Raw genomic sequence first — 22,637 nt, forward strand, 5'->3', positions numbered from 1 at the left:
GCCACAAATAGTAACGGAGGATCGGGGAATGGACAGAAAGGGAAAATGGGAAGAACAGGGAGAGAGGAGAGGAGGAGATGAACAAGAACAGAAAGAGAAGGAGATAAAAAGGGGGATGGAGGACGACGAGAGGAGCAGAGGGAGGAGGAAATGGATAGAGAAAGGGAAGAGGAATCGATGGAAGGAGAAAGGGGACAGTCAATAAAAGAGAGGGAGGCAGGAGATAGAGAGGGGGAGGGGCAGATGGACAGACAGAGAGGGGGAATGGACAGAAAGGGATAAGGAGGAGAAGGTTAGACAGATGGAGGAGGAAGAGATGGACAGAGAATTGGGAAAGGAGTAGATGCACAGAACGAGGGAGTAGGAGGAAATGGACAGGAGAGGTGAGTAGGAGATGACAGAGAGAGGGGGAGGAGGAGATGGACAAAGAGAGGGAGGAGGAGGAGATGGTAGAGAGATAGCAAGAAGGATATAGAAGAGAGAGGAGGAGGTTGATAAGAAAAAAAGGAGAAGATGGATAGAGAGAGGAAGGAGAAAGAGATAAGTAGAGAGAGGGGAGGAGGAAATGGCCAGAGAAAGGTAAGGGGAGGAGATGTACAGATAGAGGGGAGAGGAGGAAATGTACAGAGATCGGGGGAAGGAGTGTGGCAGAGAGAGAGTGATGAGCAGATGGACAGAGGAGAGGAAATGGACAGAATGGCATGAAGAGAAGATAGTAAGAGAGAGAAAGAGAGAGAGAGAGAGAGGAGGGGGAAGAGATGGCCAGAGTGAGGGGGAGGAGAGATTCACAGAAAGAGGGAGGAGATGGATAGAGAGGCAGAGGAGATGGATAAAGATAGGAGTAAGGAATAGATGGGCTAATAGAAGATTCGAAAAAATACCTAACCATATAACGGTGGGTAATCAGCTAGTTGACTCATCAACTTGAACTCTTTCAAGGTCAGATAGAGAGAGGATCAGGAAAAAGGCGCCAATGAACATAGAAAATGGGAAGGAGGAGAAGGACAGAGAGAGGGGCAGGAGGAGATGGAGACAGAGGGGGAGGCGAAGATGGGCAGAGAAAGTGGGAGAAGGTGATGGACTAAGAGAGGGGGAGAGAGAGGAGGCAAGAGGAGATGGAGAGAGGTGAAGGAGAAGATGGACAGAGGGAGGAAAAAAATGGTTCAAATGGCTCTGAGCACTGTGGGACTGATCATCTGAGGTCATCAGTCCCCTGGAACTTAGAACTACTTAAACCTGACTAACCTAAGGACATCACAAACATCCATGCCTGTGGCAGTATTCGAACCTGCGACCGTAGCAGTCACGCGGTTCCAGACTGTAGTGCCTAGAACCGTTCTGCCTCAGCGGCCGGCTACAGAGGGAGGAGGAGGAGGTGATGGACAGAGAGTGGGGAAAGAGGAGGAGATGGAAAAAGAAAGGAGGAGGAGGAGATGGACAGAGAAAGTGGAGAGAATGAGATTAGAACGTATATACAATTACCATACATATCAGAAATGTGCTTTCTCTTTCCTTTCTTTTGCGTTTAAGGAGATGGAGCCATAGTAAAGCGTGGCTGGATATAGCTAGTAGTTCAAACTATCATCAGGTGCTTCAGTTCAGATATGTCATGCCAATGTTGACCTCATGACAACTTAAGAATATATGACGTCGATAAGGGGAAGTGAATCATTCAGATCAATAAATCCATATATACCACAAAAATATATGTATGTACTGTATGTTGACCTGCCAGGGTAGCCGAGAGCGCTAATGCGCTGCTTCCTGGATTCGGGTAGGCACGCCGGCCCCGGATCGAATCCGCCCGGCGGCTTAACGACGAGGGCCGGTATGCCGGCCAGCCTGGATGTGGTTTTTAGGCGGTTTTCCACATCCCGCTAAGTGAATACCGGGCTGGTCCCCAAGTTCCGCCTCAGTTACACGACTCACAGACATTTGAAAACGTTGGCACTTTTTTATGACTTACACTACACGTAGACAGGTGGGGTACACTACTTCCGTCCTGGGGGAATTCGGGGTGGCGTCAGGAAGGGCATCTGGCCACCCTCTGCCATTAACACTGCCAAATGCGGAATAACAAAGCCGACCCCGCGTTGGAGCGGGACAAAACCCCGAAAAAGAAAGAAAGAAAGAATATGTATGTACTGTACGTATGCTCCACACCGACTTCTAAACTACTGTATCAATTTCAGCTGAACATGGTACAACTATTACTTACTGTCTGGAGAGAATAGCTGTGGGGGATTAGAACCAGCTACCTATGAAAGGGGGCGGCGGTGAAAAAATAGTGTAGCTCACGACGCGCGAATTCACTGATTTTAATCACCAATATTTGGGAACGAGAGCACTTAGTGACAAGCAACAAACTTTACGCATAATTTCAAACTTTTACGAAACTTTTTATCGCTGGCAACCCCCACGAAATGATAAAACGAAAGGAAGTTTATTGCTTACTACATTTTTGCTATTCATGCAGTAAAACTGCTGCATCAGGCATGGCGTTTTAATTTATTACGTATTTAATAATAATGTTTTCACGACACAATCTTCAGACAGTATCCCCATACATCTTTGAATGCACCTCCAAAATTGTATCATTGTTTGACACACAGTTCAGGAGATATCGCATCCCAAATAGGGAGATGCGTGAAAAACTGCCGCATCAGGAAGATGCCTCGGATATAGTATCGACTTATGCCGTTGAGTATACTCACAGAATTATATTATTGTACTACACGTAGTTCAGGAGATATGCCGTCATAAACGCGGAGATGCGTGAGAAACTGTCGCATCATGCATGAATTTTGAGTTATTACGGTTTTACTACTAACTCTATTCGCAAGACGTTTCGCGAATAGTATAATAATATACCCTTGAATGTACCTGCAAAACTGTATCTCTATGTGACCCACTGTTCAGACATGACGTCATAGAGATTGACGTGCTTCTAATCGAAACTGCAGGACAAAATTCGCTACAGTTGCAGGTGAAATATGTGTGCAAATATGTGTGAAATACATAAAAATGTGACATATGTGTGACATATATGTGACATATTCGTGTTCTGGGAAAGCCGCGAGTAAAAAGCTCCTCCTAAGCCCCTGGTTCGATTTCTGCAAAACGTGGTACAGATATTACTATCCGGAAAGAAATACTGTGGAGGTAAGAACCAGCAACTTCCTACTGGAGTGGGGTTGATAACGTGGAGAAACTTTGGAAATTAGTGGTAAGATTCTATGGGACCAAACTGCTGAGGTCACCGCTCCCTAGGCTTACACACTAATTAAACTAACTTAAACTAACTTACGCTAAGGATAACACACACACCCGTGCCTGAAGGAGGACTCGAACTTCCGACGGGGGGAGCCGAGAGAACCGTGGCAAGGCGCCTGAGCCCGCGTGGCTACCCCGCACGGTATAACGTGGAGAGAGAAAGGGGAAGGAAGAGATGGGCAGAATGAGATGGGGAATGAGGATATGGACACAGATATTAGGGACGAGGCGATGGACGAAATGAGGGGGACGGGGGGGGGGGGGGAATTGAGAGAGGAAGGTAAGAGGAGGAGATGAACAGAGAGAGAAGGGGAGAGGAGTGGAACTGAACTAAATACATGCAGGGTACTCAGCTAGTTACGAATAAAATAGTTTGGGCCAGAAAAATGTGTTTTCTTTTCGAACACTTGCACTGATGACACATTTAAATGCTGACATCCAGAGTGAGTCGTTACAAAACCCACGGATAACTATTCTGAGAAATTTGCTGGCCGAATTTGCTTATAGTGACAATTCAACATGGCCGCTAAGTGAGACGTACAGGTATTTGGCATATTCAAAAAAAGTTATTTATGAGACAGATCTCAATGCATTTTGATTTTGTAGGGAATAGAAGCTTTAGTGTCCATTGGAGACACTCTAATGAACGTTTCACATATGCTGAGATAAAATTAGTGTGGCCGAAGTACAAGTATCTCTAAATTTTTACAGAAAGAGCAGTTAGAGTGCATTGTAGGTAATTAATGGCTGTTTATATTATTATTATTATTATTATTATTATTATTATTATTATTATTATTATTTGAGTCGTCAGTCTTCTGACTGGTTTGATGTGGGCCTCCGCGAACTTCTCTCCTGTGCCAACCTCTCCATCTCAGAGTAGCACTTGCAACCTATGTTCTCATCTGTTGTGCTCCCTGCCGCCGTTGGATAAGCAGCTGCAGCAGCAAGTCGTATACTCCTAGCTCACTCATTTGTTACATAGTTTAATTCTTAATTTCTTTGCGTGTTTTTGGTACTTGCATTGTTTAATTCATAAATTTCGGGCGTATTATAGTATTTGAGAGTTGTAGCATCGCGTTTTAGTACCTGAATAGTGTAAATTCACGTAGTCGTTTGTCTACTGTTTTGCTTTGAACGGCCAGTGTCGTTGGTCGCTGTCAGTGTGCTCCCTGCCGCCGTTGGATAAGCAGCTGAGCAGCAAGACGTATACTCCTAGCTCACTCATTTGTTACATAGTTTAATTCTTAATTTCTTTGCGTGTTTTTGGTTCTTGCATTGTTTAATTCATAAATTTCGGGCGTATTATAGTATTTGAGAGTGTAGCATCGTGTTTTAGTACCTGAATAGTGTAATTTCGCTTAGTCTCCTTCCGCCGCCGAGCAGTGTCAGCAGTGCGCAAGTAGCAGCATTACTGCATTTACTAGGCAATCTTGTATTTTAATAACCGTTTAAATTTTGTCGATTTGTTTGCGCTCTCTGTAGATTAGTTCAGACGTTCTTTGCAAAACAGTTTTTAGCATGGATAGGGACTGCAACTGCTGTGTTCGGATGCAGGCTGAGTTGGCATCCCTTCGCTCCCAGCTTCAGGCAGTGTTGGCTTCGGTCACACAGCTTGAGGCTGTTGCCAATGGGCATCACTGTGGGGGTCGGGATGGGGGTTTGTCGGGGACGGCCAGCTCGTCCCACGCATCCCCTGATCGGACTACGACTGTGGTTGCCCGGGATACTGCCCGCATTGAGGCTGATCCCTCACCTGTGGTAGAGTGGGAGGTCGTTTCAAGATGTGGCAGGGGGCGAAAGACATTCCGGAGGACTGAACGGAAAGCCTCTCCAGTTTGTCTGACGAACCGGTTTCAGGCTCTGTCTCAGGCTGATACTGATCTTCGGCCTGACATGGCTGCTTGTCCTGTTCCAGAGGTTGCCCCTCAGTCTGCAAGATCCGGGCAGTCGCAGAGGGTGGGCTTACTGGTAGTTGGGAGCTCCAACGTCAGGCGCGTAATGGGGCCCCTTAGGGAAATGGCAGCAAGAGAGGGGAAGAAAACCAATGTGCACTCCGTGTGCATACCGGGGGGAGTCATTCCAGATGTGGAAAGGGTCCTTCCGGATGCCATGAAGGGTACAGGGTGCACCCATCTGCAGGTGGTCGCTCATGTCGGCACCAATGATGTGTGTCGCTATGGATCGGAGGAAATCCTCTCTGGCTTCCGGCGGCTATCTGATTTGGTGAAGACTGCCAGTCTCGCTAGCGGGATGAAAGCAGAGCTCACCATCTGCAGCATCGTCGACAGGACTGACTGCGGACCTTTGGTACAGAGCCGAGTGGAGGGTCTGAATCAGAGGCTGAGACGGTTCTGCGACCGTGTGGGCTGCAGATTCCTCGACTTGCGCCATAGGGTGGTGGGGTTTCGGGTTCCGCTGGATAGGTCAGGAGTCCACTACACGCAACAAGCGGCTACACGGGTAGCAGGGGTTGTGTGGCGTGGGCTGGGCGGTTTTTTAGGTTAGATGGCCTTGGGCAAGTACAGAAAGGGCAACAGCCTCAACGGGTGCGGGGCAAAGTCAGGACATGCGGGGACCAAGCAGCAATCGGTATTGTAATTGTCAACTGTCGAAGCTGGGTTGGTAAAGTACCGGAACTTCAAGCGCTGATAGAAAGCACCGAAGCTGAAATCGTTATAGGTACAGAAAGCTGGCTTAAGCCAGAGATAAATTCTGCCGAAATTTTTACAAAGGTACAGACGGTGTTTAGAAAGGATAGATTGCATGCAACCGGTGGTGGAGTGTTCATCGCTGTTAGTAGTAGTTTATCCTGTAGTGAAGTAGAAGTGGATAGTTCCTGTGAATTATTATGGGTGGAGGTTACACTAAACAACCGAACTAGGTTAATAATTGGCTCCTTTTACCGACCTCCCGACTCAGCAGCATTAGTGGCAGAACAACTGAGAGAAAGTTTGGAATACATTTCACATAAATTTTCTCAGCATGTTATAGTCTTAGGTGGAGGTTTCAATTTACCAGATATAGACTGGGACACTCAGATGTTTAGGACGGGTGGTAGGGACAGAGCATCGAGTGACATTATACTGAGTGCACTATCCGAAAATTACCTCGAGCAATTAAACAGAGAACCGATTCGTGGAGATAACATATTGGACCTACTGATAACAAACAGACCCGAACTTTTCGAATCTGTATGTACAGAACAGGGAATCAGTGATCATAAGGCCGTTGCAGCATCCCTGAATATGGAAGATAATAGGAATATAAAAAAAGGGAGGAAGGTTTATCTGTTTAGCAAGAGTAATAGAAGGCAGATTTCAGACTACCTAACAGATCAAAACGAAAATTTCTGTTCCGACACTGACAATGTTGAGTGTTTATGGAAAAAGTTCAAGGCAATCGTAAAATGCGTTTTAGACAGGTGCGTGCCGAGTAAAACTGTGAGGGACGGGAAAAACCCACCGTGGTACAACAACAAAGTTAGGAAACTACTGCGAAAGCAAAGAGAGCTCCACTCCAAGTTTAAACGCAGCCAAAACCTCTCAGACAAACAGAAGCTAAACGATGTCAAAGTTAGCGTAAGGAGGGCTATGCGTGAAGCGTTCATTGAATTCGAAAGTAAAATTCTATGTACCGACTTGACAGAAAATCCTAGGAAGTTCTGGTCTTACGTTAAATCAGTAAGTGGCTCGAAACAGCATATCCAGACACTACGGGATGATGATGGCATTGAAACAGAGGATGACACGCGTAAAGCTGAAATACTAAACACCTTTTTCCAAAGCTGTTTCACAGAGGAAGACCGCACTGCAGTTCCTTCTCTAAATCCTCGCACAAACGAAAAAATGGCTGACATCGAAATAAGTGTCCAAGGAATAGAAAAGCAACTGGAATCACTCAATAGAGGAAAGTCCACTGGACCTGACGGGATACCAATTCGATTCTACACAGAGTACGCGAAAGAACTTGCCCCCCTTCTAACAGCCGTGTACCGCAAGTCTCTAGAGGAACGGAGGGTTCCAAATGATTGGAAAAGAGCACAGATAGTCCCAGTCTTCAAGAAGGGTCGTCGAGCAGATGCGCAAAACTATAGACCTATATCTCTTACGTCGATCTCTTGTAGAATTTTAGAACATGTTTTTTGCTCGCGTATCATGTCATTTCTGGAAACCCAGAATCTACTATGTAGGAATCAACATGGATTCCGGAAACAGCGATCGTGTGAGACCCAACTCGCCTTATTTGTTCATGAGACCCAGAAAATATTAGATACAGGCTCCCAGGTAGATGCTATTTTTCTTGACTTCCGGAAGGCGTTCGATACAGTTCCGCACTGTCGCCTGATAAACAAAGTAAGAGCCTACGGAATATCAGACCAGCTGTGTGGCTGGATTGAAGAGTTTTTAGCAAACAGAACACAGCATGTTGTTATCAATGGAGAGACGTCTACAGACGTTAAAGTAACCTCTGGCGTGCCACAGGGGAGTGTTATGGGACCATTGCTTTTCACAATATATATAAATGACTTAGTAGATAGTGTCGGAAGTTCCATGCGGCTTTTCGCGGATGATGCTGTAGTATACAGAGAAGTTGCTGCATTAGAAAATTGTAGCGAAATACAGGAAGATCTGCAGCGGATAGGCACTTGGTGCAGGGAGTGGCAATTGAGCCTTAACATAGACAAATGTAATGTATTGCGAATACATAGAAAGAAGGATCCTTTATTGTATGATTATATGATAGCGGAACAAACACTGGTAGCAGTTACTTCTGTAAAATATCTGGGAGTATGCGTACGGAACGATTTGAAGTGGAATGATCATATAAAATTAATTGTTGGTAAGGCGGGTACCAGGTTGAGATTCATTGGGAGAGTGCTTAGAAAATGTAGTCCATCAACAAAGGAGGTGGCTTACAAAACACTCGTTCGACCTATACTTGAGTATTGCTCATCAGTGTGGGATCCGTACCAGGTCGGGTTGACGGAGGAGATAGAGAAGATCCAAAGAAGAGCGGCGCGTTTCGTCACTGGGTTATTTGGTAACCGTGATAGCGTTACGGAGATGTTTAATAAACTCAAGTGGCAGACTCTGCAAGAGAGGCGCTCTGCATCGCGGTGTAGCTTGCTCGCCAGGTTTCGAGAGGGTGCGTTTCTGGATGAGGTATCGAATATATTGCTTCCCCCTACTTATACTTCCCGAGGAGATCACGAATGTAAAATTAGAGAGATTAGAGCGCGCATGGAGGCTTTCAGACAGTCGTTCTTCCCGCGAACCATACGCGACTGGAACAGGAAAGGGAGGTAATGACAGTGGCACGTAAAGTGCCCTCCGCCACACACCGTTGGGTGGCTTGCGGAGTATCAATGTAGATGTAGATGTAGATGTATGCCAATCTCTGTCTTCCTCTACACTTTTTGTCATCTACAGCTCCCTCTAGTACCATTGAAGTCAGTACGTGATGTGTTAACAGAGGTCCTATTATCCTGTCCTTTCTCCTTGTCAGTGTTTTCCACATATTCCTTTCCTCTCCGATTGTGTACAGAACCTCCCCATTCCTTACCTTATCAGTCCACCTAATTTTCAACATTCGTCTGTAGTATCACACCTTAAAAGCTTCGATTTTCTTCTGTTCTGGTTTTTTCACAGTTCATGTTTCTCTACCATACAAAGCTGTGCTCGAAACATATATTCTCAGAAATTTATTCCTCAAATTAAAGCCTGCGTTTGATAGTAGTAGACTTCTCCTGGCCAGGAACGCCCCTTTTACCAGTGCTAGTCTGGTTTTCATGTACGCCTTGCTTCTTCCATCAGTGGTTATTTTGCCGCCTAGGTACTAGAAATACTTAACTTCATCTACTTCGTGACCATCAATCCCGATGTTAAGTTTCTCGCTGTTCTCATTTCAGCTACTTTTCATAACTTTCGTCTTTCTTCGATTTACTCTCAAGCCGTATTTTGTACTCATTAGACTGTCCATACCATTCAGCAGATCAAGTAATTCTTCTTCACTTTCACTCAGGATAGGAATGTCATCAGCGAATCGTATAACTGATATCTTTTCACCTTGAATTTTAATTCCACTCCTGAACCTTTCTTTTATTTCCATCATTGCTTCAAATGGCTCTGAGCACCACAGGACTTAACATCTGCGGTCATCAGTCCCCTAGAACTTAGAACTACTTAAACCTAACTAACCTAAGGACATCACACACATTTATGCCCGAGGCAGGATTCGAACCTGCGACTGAAGCGGTCGCGCGGTTCCAGACTGTATCGCCTAGAACCGCTCGGCCTCATCGGCCGGCCATCATTGCTTCTTCGATGTACAGATTGAAGAGTAGGGGCGAAAGATTACATCCTTGTCTTACACCCTTCGTTCTTGGTCATCCACTCTTATTATTCCCTCTTGGTTCTTGTACATATTGTATATTACCCATCTCTCCCTATAGCTTATCCCTACTTTTCTCAGAATTTCGAACATCTTGCACTGTCGAACGCTTTTTCTAGATCGACAAATCCTATGACCGTGTCCTTACTTTTCTTTAATCTTGCTTCCATTATCAATCGCAGCATCAGGATTGCCTCTCTGGTGCCTTTACCTTTCCTAAAGCCAATCTGATCGTCATCTAATACATACTCAATATTCTTATCCATTCTTCTGTGTTTTATTCTCGTCAGTAACTTGGATACATGAGGTGTTAAGCTGATTGTGCGAGAATTCTCACAATTGTCAGCTCTTGCAGTCTTCGAAATTTTGTGGATGATATTTTTCCGAAACTCAGACGGTATATTGCCAGACTCATACACTCTACACACCAACGTGAACAGCCGTTTTGTTGCCACTTCCCCTAATGACTTTAGAAATTCTGATGGAATGTTATCGATTCATTCTGCCTTATTTGATTTTAAGTCCTCCAAGCTCTATTACTGGATCCCCTATCTCTTGTAAATGGACTCCCGTTTCTTTTTCTATCACATCAGACAAATCTTCCTCGTCATAGAGGTATTCAATGTACTATTTCCACGTATCAGCTCTCTCCCCTGCATTTAGCAGTGGAATTCCCGTTACACTCATAATGTTACCACCTTTGCTTTTGATTTCCTGTATGCGGAGACATTCCAGCCAAAAATCATTCCTTTCTCGATTTCTTCTCATTTCTCATGCAGACATTTTGTCTTAGCTTCCCTGCACTTCCTATTTATTTCATTCCTCCGTGACTTGTACTACAATATTTCGGAATTTACCTGAACATAATAGTACTTCCTTCGTTCATCGCTCAACTGAAGTATTTCTTCTGTTAACCATGGTTTCTTCGAAGTTACTTTCTTTGTACCTATGTTTTTCTATCCGATTTCTGTGAGTGCCCTTTTTATAGGTGCCCATTGCTCTTCAACTGTACTGCCTACTGAGCTATTCGTTATTGCTATATCTACAGCCTAAGAGAATTTCAAGCGTATTTCGTCATTCCTTCGTGCTTCCATATCTCACTTCTTTGCGTATTGATTCTTCCTGGCTAATCTGTCATACTTCAGCCTACTCTTCATCACAACTACATTGTGATCAGAGTCTATATGTTCTCGTGGGTACACCTTACAATCCAGTATCTGATTCCTGAATCTCTGTCTGACAATGATGTAATCTAACTGAAATCTTACCGTATCACCTGGCCTTTTCCAAGTATACCTCCTTCTTTTGTGATTCTTGGACAGAGTATTTGCTATCACTAGCTGTAACTTGTTACAGAACTCAATTAGTCTTTCTCCCCTGTCATTCCTTGTCCCAAGCCCATATTTTCCTGTAACCTTTCCTTCTACTCCTTCCCCTACAATTGCATTCCAGTCCCCCATAACTATTATATTTTCATCTCCCTTTGCGTATTGTATTACCCTTTCAATATCTCATAACTTTCTCAATCTCGTCGTCTTCAGCTTGCGACATCGGCACGTATACCTGAACTATCGTTGTCGGTGTTGGTTTGTTGTTGTATCTGATAAGAATAACCCTATCACTGAACTGTTCACAGCAACACATTCTCTGCCCTACCTTCGTATTCACAACGAATCCTACTCCCGTTATACCATTTTCTGCTGCTGCTGATATTATCCTATACTTCTCTGACCAGAAATCCTTGTCTTCTTTCCATTTAACTTCACTGACCCCTACTATATCTAGATTGAGCCTTTGCACCTCCCTTTTCAGATTTTCTAGCTTCCATACCACATTAAAGCTGCTGACATTCCACCCCCCGACTCGAAGAACGTTATCCTTTCGTTGCTTATTCGATCTTTTTCTCATGGTCACCTCTCCCTTGGCAGTTCCCTCCCGGCGATCCGAATGGGAGACTATCCCGGAATCTTTTGCAAATGGAGAGATCATCATGACACTCTTCAATAACAGACCACTTGTCCTGCGGATACACGTTATGCGTCTTTAAAGCAATGGTTTCCATTACCTTCTGCATCCTCATACCATTTATCATAGCTGATTTTTCGCCCTTTAGGGGCAGTTTCGCAAGAGAATGACCTGAACCTCTGTCCGCTCCTCCGTCCTCTTGACAAGGCCGTTGGCAGAATGAGGGTGACTTCTTATGCTGGAAGTCTTCGGCTGCCAATGCTGATTATTAATCAGTTGTAAGGTGTGACGAGTTTCGAACTCGGGACCGAGGACGTTTGGAATATGAATCAAGGACGCTACCTTTTTTTTTTATTGGTGAGCTATCGTGCCGGTTTCCCTAGACCAAGGGTGCTGTTTGAATGTTTATGACATAAATTAAATAGCACTTGTAACCGACTTTACGTCTTCTCACGCATGTACATAGTTTATTCTTGATTCCTTTCTAGGTGTCGTTCGACGTGAGTGGAAAGCGAATATAATGGAATTTATTGTGAATCTTAACCCACCCGCCACGAAACAGGGACCTTGCTGCGACGGGATGGCTTGCCTGTCGTATTACAGGTGCAACGACACTGGAGGGGTGTCTGTGGAGAGATCTAATTAACATAAGCGGTAGCCTTTTCAGTAGTTGCAGGGGCAATATTCCGGTGACTGATTTACGTCTACATCTTCATACATGCTCCGCAAACTACTTACGGTGCGTGGCGCAGGGCCCCTGTACCACAACTAGTCATTTGCTTTCCTATTCGCTTGTGAACAGAGTGAGAAAAAAACGACTTTCTATTGCCTATCTACGAGCCCTAATCTCTCGTATCTTATCTTTGTGGTCGATACGCGAAATATACGTCGGCGGATGCTTAATCGTTTTGCGGTCAGCTTCAGATGCCGGCTGTCGTCTCAACAGCGTACCTCGAAAAGAACGTGGTCTTCCATCCAGGGAATCCCATTTGAGTTCCCGAAGCACCTTCGTAATACTTGGCTGCTGTGCGAACCTAACAGTAACAAATATAGCAAACCACCTCTGAATTCCTTCTTTGCCTTCCTTTAATCCGAGCTGGTAAGGATCAAAACACTCTAGCAACACTGAAGAATAGGTCGCACTAGCGTCCTATATGCGGCCTCCTTTACGAATGAACCACACTTTCCCAAAATTCTCTCAATAAACTCACGTCAACCATTCACCTTCCTCACTACAGTCTTTACATGCTCGTTACATTTTATATCGCTTTGCAACATTACACCTAGGTATTTAAGCGACGTGGCTGTGTCCAGCAGCACACTTCTAATACTGCATTCGAACATTACGCGTTTTCTTTCCCTAGTCATCTGCATTACGACCTTTCAGCATGTTGCAGGTGAAAAATAGGTCTGCAGCTTCTTTTATAATTGAAATAAATGGTCGTAGCTCTGTCATAAGTAACATTAAGAAGTATATTTCATGGTAACTAGTTTCGGACACCTATGTCGATTTTGAAACCATCCTTATGGTAAATGTGACAATACAGGCGAAAGCTTATGCAATGATGATCACAGTGGCACTATGGCCGACACAACAACAGTAAACAGATCACATGGGACAGACACTAGAGAACCCTGCATTATTACATTTTTCTTCATTTAGAGCTACCAGCAACTAGAAATTGTGTATCCTTCTACAGTCACTCAACGATGACACCTTCCCGTATACAACAGCATCATGAGCAAACATCGTCAGACTGTTCCTCACCGTGTCTGCCAGATCATCTAACTTTGTATTATTATCCAATGTTACGTTGCTGTGTTGATATCGCATACGGTTGAAAGAAAGGGGAAACAACAGCCGTTATATGTCTCGAGGACATGCACCTCTTATACGGTTTAACTATGACAACATCTACCTCAGAGGAAACAGTGCCGCAAATCAAAACTGGTTGTGAACCCCTGAAAAATAGACTGATGGGCCAAGAGATTAAGACCACCTGCTTAATAGCTTGTTGGTCCAACTTTGGAACGCAAGGTAGCAGCGATTCTGCGTAGAATGGATACGACAAGGTTCAAATGGCTCTGAGCACTATGCGACTTAACTTCTGAGGTCATAAGTCGCCTAGAACTTAGAACTAATTAAACCTAACTAACCCAAGGACATCACACACATCCATGCCCGAAGCAGGATTCGAACCTGCGACCGTAGCGGTCGCTCGGTTCCAGACTGTAGCGCCCAGAACCGCACGGCCACTCCGGCCGGCTGATACGACAAGTACTTGATACGTATCGAGAAGTACGTGGCACCTGATAGCGTGCCAGATGAGAAACATTGGGTTCAAATGAAGCGATTTTGGTGATCAAGGCAACAACAATCATGCTTCTCGTACCATATTAGCATTATTCTGGCCTTCTGACACAGCAATCGGGAAAGAATTAGTCATGAAGCGCTACTGTTGGTTTCCAAGGGCTTTCACGTAGTTCCCACCACCAGTGAAGACCAGATGAACGTCTCCCATAGCATGATACTAACCTTACCGACCTGCGTCCATAGAGCGGCGCATGTTTCGAGCATCCTCTCGCCTTGACGACGGCATGTCCGGACACGAACATTGACCTGGTATAACAAAAAACGTGATTCTTCCTGAAAGGTGACACGTTTCCATTGAGTCAGGGTCCAGTCTCAATGATCTCGTGGCTACGGGGCAATCGTAATCGACGACGTCGCTGAGTCACGAGGAGAACACATACTCAACAGCGTGCGCTGAACGGTGTATTCAGAAATGGTTGTCCCTGCACCAGCATTCTACTGAAATGAAATGAGCGTATGGCATCGTTGGCCGGGAGGCCCTATCCAGGGAAGTTCGGCCGCCAAGTGAAAGTCTTATTTCAGTCGACGCCACATTGGGCGACTTGTGCGCCGGTGATGAGGATCAAATGATGACGAGGACAACACAGCACCTAGTCTACAAGGGAAGAAAATCTCCAACCGGGTTACACAACTTCAAGCGCAGTATGGGCAGCGTGACTATTGTTCCGTATCCACCTATGGTTTCTAACGTTTAGACTGACATTTTCAAGAGGAACATATAAACTGCCGACGATAAAAGCTCGATACCTCTCACCTGTTAGACTATCTGCGCAGTCGTATTGTCCTACGATATTATCTCGACGGATTGCGCGTCACATGTTAATCGACCGCCTCCTCTGACACTGATGTGAAGCTGAGACAGTGACTGCGGTAACGTCCCGTAAGTTAACGTGAGAATCATAGCGTATTGTTGCTAAAACAAGTGCTTCCATATCCTCACTTTTCGCTGGTCTTCGTCTGCTACCCCCACGGCGTCTCAAAGTACCTGTTTATAGAAATGGTTGTTCAGCACGTAAGAAGGTAATGGCTGATGGAGCTCTTCAGCCAGGATCCTTAGCGGCACAAGCGATGGTTGCTTCATTGTTACAGTGACAACATTTCTTGAACATCAACAAGGCGTCAGCGCATTCGTTGGATCTGTAAGCCATGTTTATTCTATGCCAATCTCCGTCGCAGACCAAATCTCATTAGTGTATTCCGACTGGCCTTGTACAGTATAAAGATACATTCTACAGTCTAATCGTACATGATGTCAAACAGCATATCGAGGAAGCTTGTCGCTCTTGGCACCAGCAGCCTTACATCTCGCCTGCAGGTCATTTAGATGCGGAATTTACAAGTACAGTCAGGAAAATTGGCACTCGTTTAAACAGCTCACTCAATGAAGATTCCGTTACCAGAACATCCATCCGAACAAAGCCAACTGTCAACAGCATCTTACATCCCCTCAAAAACTTTGGGCTTTTCTGGATCCCTAACTAAAATCGATCGAAATTTGTTTTGAATTGATTTGTACACAGTAAGTTCGCTTGAATACGACAGCTATGTGATAGAAAAGAATACTACTTTCTATTTCTGAAATTGTAATGCGTTGCCGTACACTCTGGAAAATAAATAAATAAACTACGTTCATTATTTTCCCAGGGAGAGAAACGTATCCTGCTTTTACCTATTTAAACAAATATGCCTTTCACTTAGTACATCGTAGCTTACGGAGAAAAATATTTTATGTGAAACACTATGTCCACTACGAGAAAAAAATCAGTGCACCATTTTAGAGGTTTCCAGTTCACTCAAGATTTATTATTGCAACAGTGCATATGGAGTACATGAAATGATCACATTTACAGATAAATACCACAAGTAATTAACTTTTCATAACTGGGATTCACAGTCATGTGAAATTTCTTGAAATATATCATGTTTATGCCAGTGATTGTTAAAGTTTTTATTTCCACTATTGCAATATCGGCATCAGGCCATTATCAAGTGCAGATGTTTTGGCTTTAAGCCATTTCTACTTTATACAAGCTGACACATTTATATGTCGTTGTCATGTATATAACAGCAAATGACAACGACATATGAATGTGTCAGCTTGTATAAAGTAGACATGGCTTAAAGCCAAGACATCTGCACTTGATAATGGCCTAAGGCCGAAATTGCAATAGTGGAAATAAAAAGTTTAACAGCCACGGGCGTAAACAAGATGTATTTCAATAGCACAAATGGTTTTGAGGCACTAGGTATCAAAATGGTTCAAATGGCTCTGAGCACTATGGGACTTAACATCTGAGGTCATCAGTCCCCTAGAACTTAGAATTACTTAAATCTATTTAAGCTAAGGACATTACACACATCCATGCCCGAGGCAGGATTCGAACCTGCGACCGTAGCGATCGCGCGGTTCTAGACTGAAGCTCCTAGAACCGATCGGCCACACCGGACGGCCTACTAGGTATCGACCTTTGCTGAAAGTACGAGCGGTAGTGCAGATGTTGAGCCTGGCATCCAGTCGATGGTACCAATGGCGCGTACTGTCCAGGCATACGTTATGTCACACCTGCGTGACCTGTTTACGTAGTTGTGTAAGAGTTGTTTGTTGAAGAGTCGCATGAGTCACTTCTCTTTCCATCCTATCTCGCTTGTAATCAAGTCCATAGTCTGCGCTGGCCAAGAAATTTGCTGCACGTCTTTCATAGCACATTATATTTCATGGGCAACGTATATGCGAACATTTTCCTGTTGGAACAACACATCACCTTTCTGTTGCAAGAACTGCAAAAGAACAGGTCTAATAACATTCAGTGCGTACCGAGTGCTGGTTAGCGCCTCCTGCAGAGACACCGTAAGTAAACGAGAGTTGTAGCTTATCGTACCCCAGACCATAATGCCTAGGTGGTGCCGGTGTGTCTTGGACGAATGCACGCTACGAGACAGGTTTACGTCGTACGTGCAAAACAAACCATTACTTGCATGCTGATAGAATCTGCTTTCATCGCTAAAGACCACGGTTCGCCAGTCCATCTTCCAAGTGGCCCTCTGACGGCTCCAATCGAGCCGTGCACGTCGATGTTGTGGTGTGAGTAGGGGAGTGCTAGAGTCGTGGGTGTCCGCAGTCCCATTGCTAATAACCCGTTCGCAATAGTTCGTGTTGACACGTCCGGGTTCGCAAGAACCTTCACGTGACCACTGATGCGAGCATCGTTGCACAGCTAACGCAGCACGTCCAGCTTGCGTGGCTTTTCTCCGAAAGGACCATCCAGCAACTCCGAACGTCGCAATACGTCCCCTTTCAAATTCGCTCACTTGGCCTTAAGAAGCATGAGAGCGTCTCCATTGCATGGTTGCCCGCTTGCTTCACACGTTTGCACCACAATGAGCTTTCTGTTGCGAGCATTTCTTATCAAAGGGTAGACAGATGTCAGAGTGGTAGCTATGCCATTACACTGTCTGTTGGCGGACGACGGTGAAACCATTATCATTACCCCTATACCCCAGGTAGCATACGTTGTTATCAGATCAAAATCGACGTCTTCTCTCCAAGTGTCTTAATCTTTTTACGACTGTATATGTACAGGGTGGTCCACTGATAGTGACCGGGCTAAATATCTTACGAAATAAGCATCAAACGAAAAAACTACAAAGAACGAAACTCGTCTAGCTTGGAGGGGTAACCAGATGGCGCTATGGTTGGCCCGCTAGCTGGCGCTGCCATAGGATCAAATGGTTCAAATTGCTCTGAGCACTATGGGACAACATCTGTGATCATCAGTCCCCTAGAACTTTTTTTTTTTTTTGGTCATCAGTCTACTGACTGGTTTGATGCAGCCCGCCACAAATTCCTTTCCTGTGCTAACCTCTTCATCTCAGAGCAGCACTTGCAACCTACGTCCTCAATTATTTGCTTGACGTATTCCAACCTCTGTCTTCCTCTACAGTTTTTGCCCTCTACAGCTCCTTCTAGTACCATGGAAGTCATTCCCTCATATCTTAGAAGATGTCCTATCATCCTGTCCCTTCTCCTTATCAGTGTTTTCCACATATTCCTTTCCTCTCCGATTCTGCGTAGAACCTCCCCATTCCTTACCTTATCAGTCCACCTAATTTTCAACATTCGTCTATAGCACCACATCCCAAATGCTTCGATTCTCTTCTGTTCCGGTTTTCCCACAGTCCATGTTTCACTACCATACAATGCTGTACTCCAGACGTACATCCTCAGAAATTTCTTCCTCAAATTAAGGCCGGTATTTGATATTAGTAGACTTCTCTTGGCGAGAAATGCCTTTTTTGCCATAGCGAGTCTGCTTTTGATGTCCTCCTTGCTCCGTCCGTCATTGGTTATTTTACTGCCTAGGTAGCAGAATTCATAAACTTCATTGATTGTGACCGGGCCAAATATCTCACGAAATAAGCGTCAAACGAAAAAACTACAAAGAACGAAACCTGTAGCTTGAAGGGGGAAACCATATGGCGCTATGGTTGGCCCGCTAGATGGCGCTGCCATAGGGCAAACGGATATCAACTGTGTTTTTTTTAAAATAGGATCCCCCATTTTTATTACATATTCGTGTAGTACGTAAAGAAATATGAATGTTTTAGTTGGACCACTTTTTTCGCTTTGTGATAGTTGGCGCTGTAATAGTCACAAACGTATAAGTACGTGGTATCGCGTAACATTCCGCCAGTGTGGACGGGAATTGCTTCGTGATACATTACCCGTGTTAAAATGGACCGTTTACCAATTGCAGAAAAGGTCGATATCGTTGATGTATAGCTATTGTGATCAAAGTGCCCAACGGGCGTGTGATATGTATGCTGCTCGGTGTTCTGGACGACATCATCCAAGTGTCCGGAGCGTTCGCCGGACAGTTACATTATTTAAGGAAACAGTAAGTGTTCAGCCACATGTGAAACGCCGCCCACGACCTGCAACGAATGATGATGCCCAAGTAGGTGTTTTAGTTGCTGTCGCGCCTAATCCACACATCAGTAGCAGACAAATTGCGCAAGAACCGGCAATCTCAAAAACGTCGGTGTTAAGAATGCTACAGCAACATCGGTTGCACCCGTACCATATTTCTATGCACCAGGAATTACATGGCGACGACTTTGAACGTCGTGTACAGTTCTGCCACAGGGCACAAGAGAAATTACGGGACGATGATAGATCTTTTGCACGCATTCTATTTAGTGACGAAGCGTCATTCACCAACAGCGGTAACGTAAACCGGCATAATATGCACTAATGGGCAATGGAAATTCCACGATGGCTGCGACAAGTGGAACATCAGCGACCTTGGCCGGTTAATTTATGGTGAGGCATTATGGGAGGAAGGATAATAGGCCCCCATTTTATCAATGGCAATCTAAATGGTGCAACGTATGCTGATTTCCTACGTAATGTTCTACGATGTTACTACAAGATTGTTCACTGCATTACAGAATGGCGATGTACTTCCAACATGATGGATGTCCGGCACATAGCTCGCGTGTGGTTGAAGCGGTATTGAATAGCATATTTCATGGCAGGTGAAGTGGTCGTCGAAGCACCATACCATGGCCCGCACGTTCACCGGATCTGACGTCCCCGGATTTCTTTCTGTGGGGAAATTTGAAGGATATTTGGTATCGTGATCCACCGACAACGCCTGACAACATGCGTCAGCGCGTTGTCAATACATGTGCGAACATTACGGAAGGCGAACTACTCGCTGCTGAGAGGAATGTCGTTACACATATTGGCAAATGCATTGAGGTTGACGGACATCATTTTGATCATTTATTGCATTAATGTGGTATTTACAGGTAATCACGCTGTAACAGTATGCGTTCTCAGAAATGATAAGTTCACAAAGGTACATGTATCACGTTGGAGCAACCGAAATAAAATGTTCAAACGTACCTACGTTCTGCATGTTAATTTTAAAAATCTACCTGTTACCAACTGTTTGTCTAAAATTGTGAGCCATATGTTTGTGACTATTGCAGCGCCATCTATCACAAAGCGAAAAAAGTGGTCCAATTAAAACATTCATATTTCTTTACGTACTACACGAATATGTAATAAAAATGGGGGTTCCTATTTAAAAAAAACACAGTTGATATCCGTTTGCCCTATGGCAGCGCCATCTAGCGGGCCAACCATAGCGCCATCTGGTTTCCCCCTTCAAGCTACAAGTTTCGTTCTTTGTAGTTTTTTCGTTTGACGCTTATTTCGTGAGATATTTGGCCCGGTCACGATCAATGGACCACCCTGCAGATTTGCAGTGGACACAACAGCTGGCGTTATAGTAGTATTGGATAACGTTTGAACGGATATTTGCGTTGAGTATATGTAGGGGCGGAAAAGACAGTCACTTCCAACTGGATCAACGGCCCTTTTTGCTGATATGTCGATGGAGGTTAGAAAATACAATGATTGCGTCTAGGATTGAATGACCTTTAGTACAGGTATCCTGTGAGATGGGTCTATGTCACCTTGGAGGAAATCGTTGAACTGAAGCTACCGCTGGTGCTCTTGAGGGAGTACGCTACGGATGTTTAGGTCAGTAGCAATAATTTTCGTGGAAAGATGTATGATCTGTGGGAGCGAGGAAGTGACAGAGGATGGGACGGCCGGAATGAGGCCATTAATAAAAGGCTACAGATGGTGTTCCACCGTATTAGCGTGATGTCTTCTGAGAGTGATAGTGACAAATTTTTGACCAGCATGCCTCATATCCAGCAACCATCACGCTAATGTCGTGTAGCATCGCCTCTGATCACCATAACGGTCTCAGTTCTTCAGGTAAGCAATATCAACTGTAACCACTCACTGATAATAAGATTCCACAGCACAGTCAAATAGTGCGGTTGTTCATTGGAGTGTTTCATCCTCTCTCCCACATAGGTTCAGACGTTTTTTGTGGGAATAAGGTCCGGTGATTTGGTGGACCACTCAAGATACGATAGGGTGCCTGAGTGTTCGTAAGACCAGGAACATACATGTGCAGATCCGTGAACACGGCCGTTATCGTCTTGGAAAGCGAGAGTGGCTACAGCATACTGGTCATGAAGACATAGAAGGAAACGCAACACTGGTTCACAGAGAATGTTTAAATAAACATCCTGGTTCGCTTTCACGCTAACGTGAATAACTGGGCCCAAGAAATAGTACGAAAAAACTCTCTCAACATCTCACAGACTTACCTAAGACCTGAATTTTAACTTCTCCAAGCTCCGGTTTAAATCTCGTTACATGCATTCAGTCCACATGATGAATTGTTTGGCGTATTCCATGTCAGGCCGTGGGAAAGGAATCACCGGTACGCTTCCGGATGTAGGGGGAGGTTTAAGTAACGTAATAAGGTTGGGTGGTGCCTGGTTTGTTAGGAGAGAGCGGATGTTGTTGAACAGGATGTTGTACTGCTACTGTGCTGTTGTGTGGGAGGGAATAGTTTATATAGGTGAGGACTAGAGAGGGCTTATTCTGGGTTTTTGAGGTTCATCTTCAACCGTCAGCATTGTTTTCTGTTCTTTAATTTCTCTTAAACGATATGCGAGTATTCATTTTACTGCATGCAATAATCTTTAATTCTGTTTAATTCTAGGCCCTCAGTAGTTACTATTGCATTTGCAATGATCTCCACAATATGCAATAACCAGTAACTTCTGGTGGTGCCACACAATAATCTGCAAATTATTCTAATTTGAGGAATTCTCCAGTGCGCCTTTTTGCTAAAGTGATGAATTATGACCACATGCATCGAGAGATGTGGGGGAATACCACTACATAGAACTTTTTAGCGTTTAAGTAATTGTTCCAAAATTTCCTTTTCATATCCTTTCTTATCATTTCTACAGATGAATTTTCTGTGACGAGAAATAAGGCACTAGTAGAGTTTCCGTTGAGTGTCAGTTGCAACAGACATTGTGAGGCAAAGTACTGGAGATCATTAGCGCTGCCTATTTGACTTATGTATTCTTGTGGTCAAATCCGGTGTAATCTAGAACTGTTAAAAGACGAAAATATTACCTCATATGATGCAGTACTTTATTTACTGGTGCGATTGTCTTTTTTTCTCAGGAGTACTAGTGCAGCGTATACAGGAGATATTTACTGGAAAGCGACGTTGATTAGAGTTTTGCTGACTAAAGTCTATGGTAAATTATAGTTCGTCTTCTTGATTTTCTGCTCGAAGCTGCGAGTTCTTAAGTGAAGTAATGCGGCATACCCGCAGTCACTATGTATTTGATATCAAGCTTGGGCAAGAATAACGTGGTCAGCTGTAAAAGACAAATTATATGACAAAAAGAGTGGATCATTGGATTCACAGTGGCTGACATGTTGGACCGGCGTGCAATCTCGCTGTTTTCGTGTTCATCACTGCACTCGTCTTCGTTCACTGTCACGTTCTCAGTAGTCGCTAGTGTCGACAGTTCTTCACTGTGACGCATTGTGATAAAAACAGATGGTAAATCGTAATATTGTATAGTTTACCTTGTTTTCGACGTGATTCCATCTGTTTTTGTCAGAAAAAAGTAGCTCTTTGTGTGATTCGTTGGTTCCTCCAAAACACGGAGACATCAAAGGCATTCGAAGTGCTTCTTTTAACCAACCTATCATGAGAACAGCGTATCTGGTGGG

Source organism: Schistocerca americana, chromosome 2 (assembly GCF_021461395.2).
Source record: "Schistocerca americana isolate TAMUIC-IGC-003095 chromosome 2, iqSchAmer2.1, whole genome shotgun sequence".
NCBI lineage: Eukaryota > Metazoa > Arthropoda > Insecta > Orthoptera > Acrididae > Schistocerca > Schistocerca americana.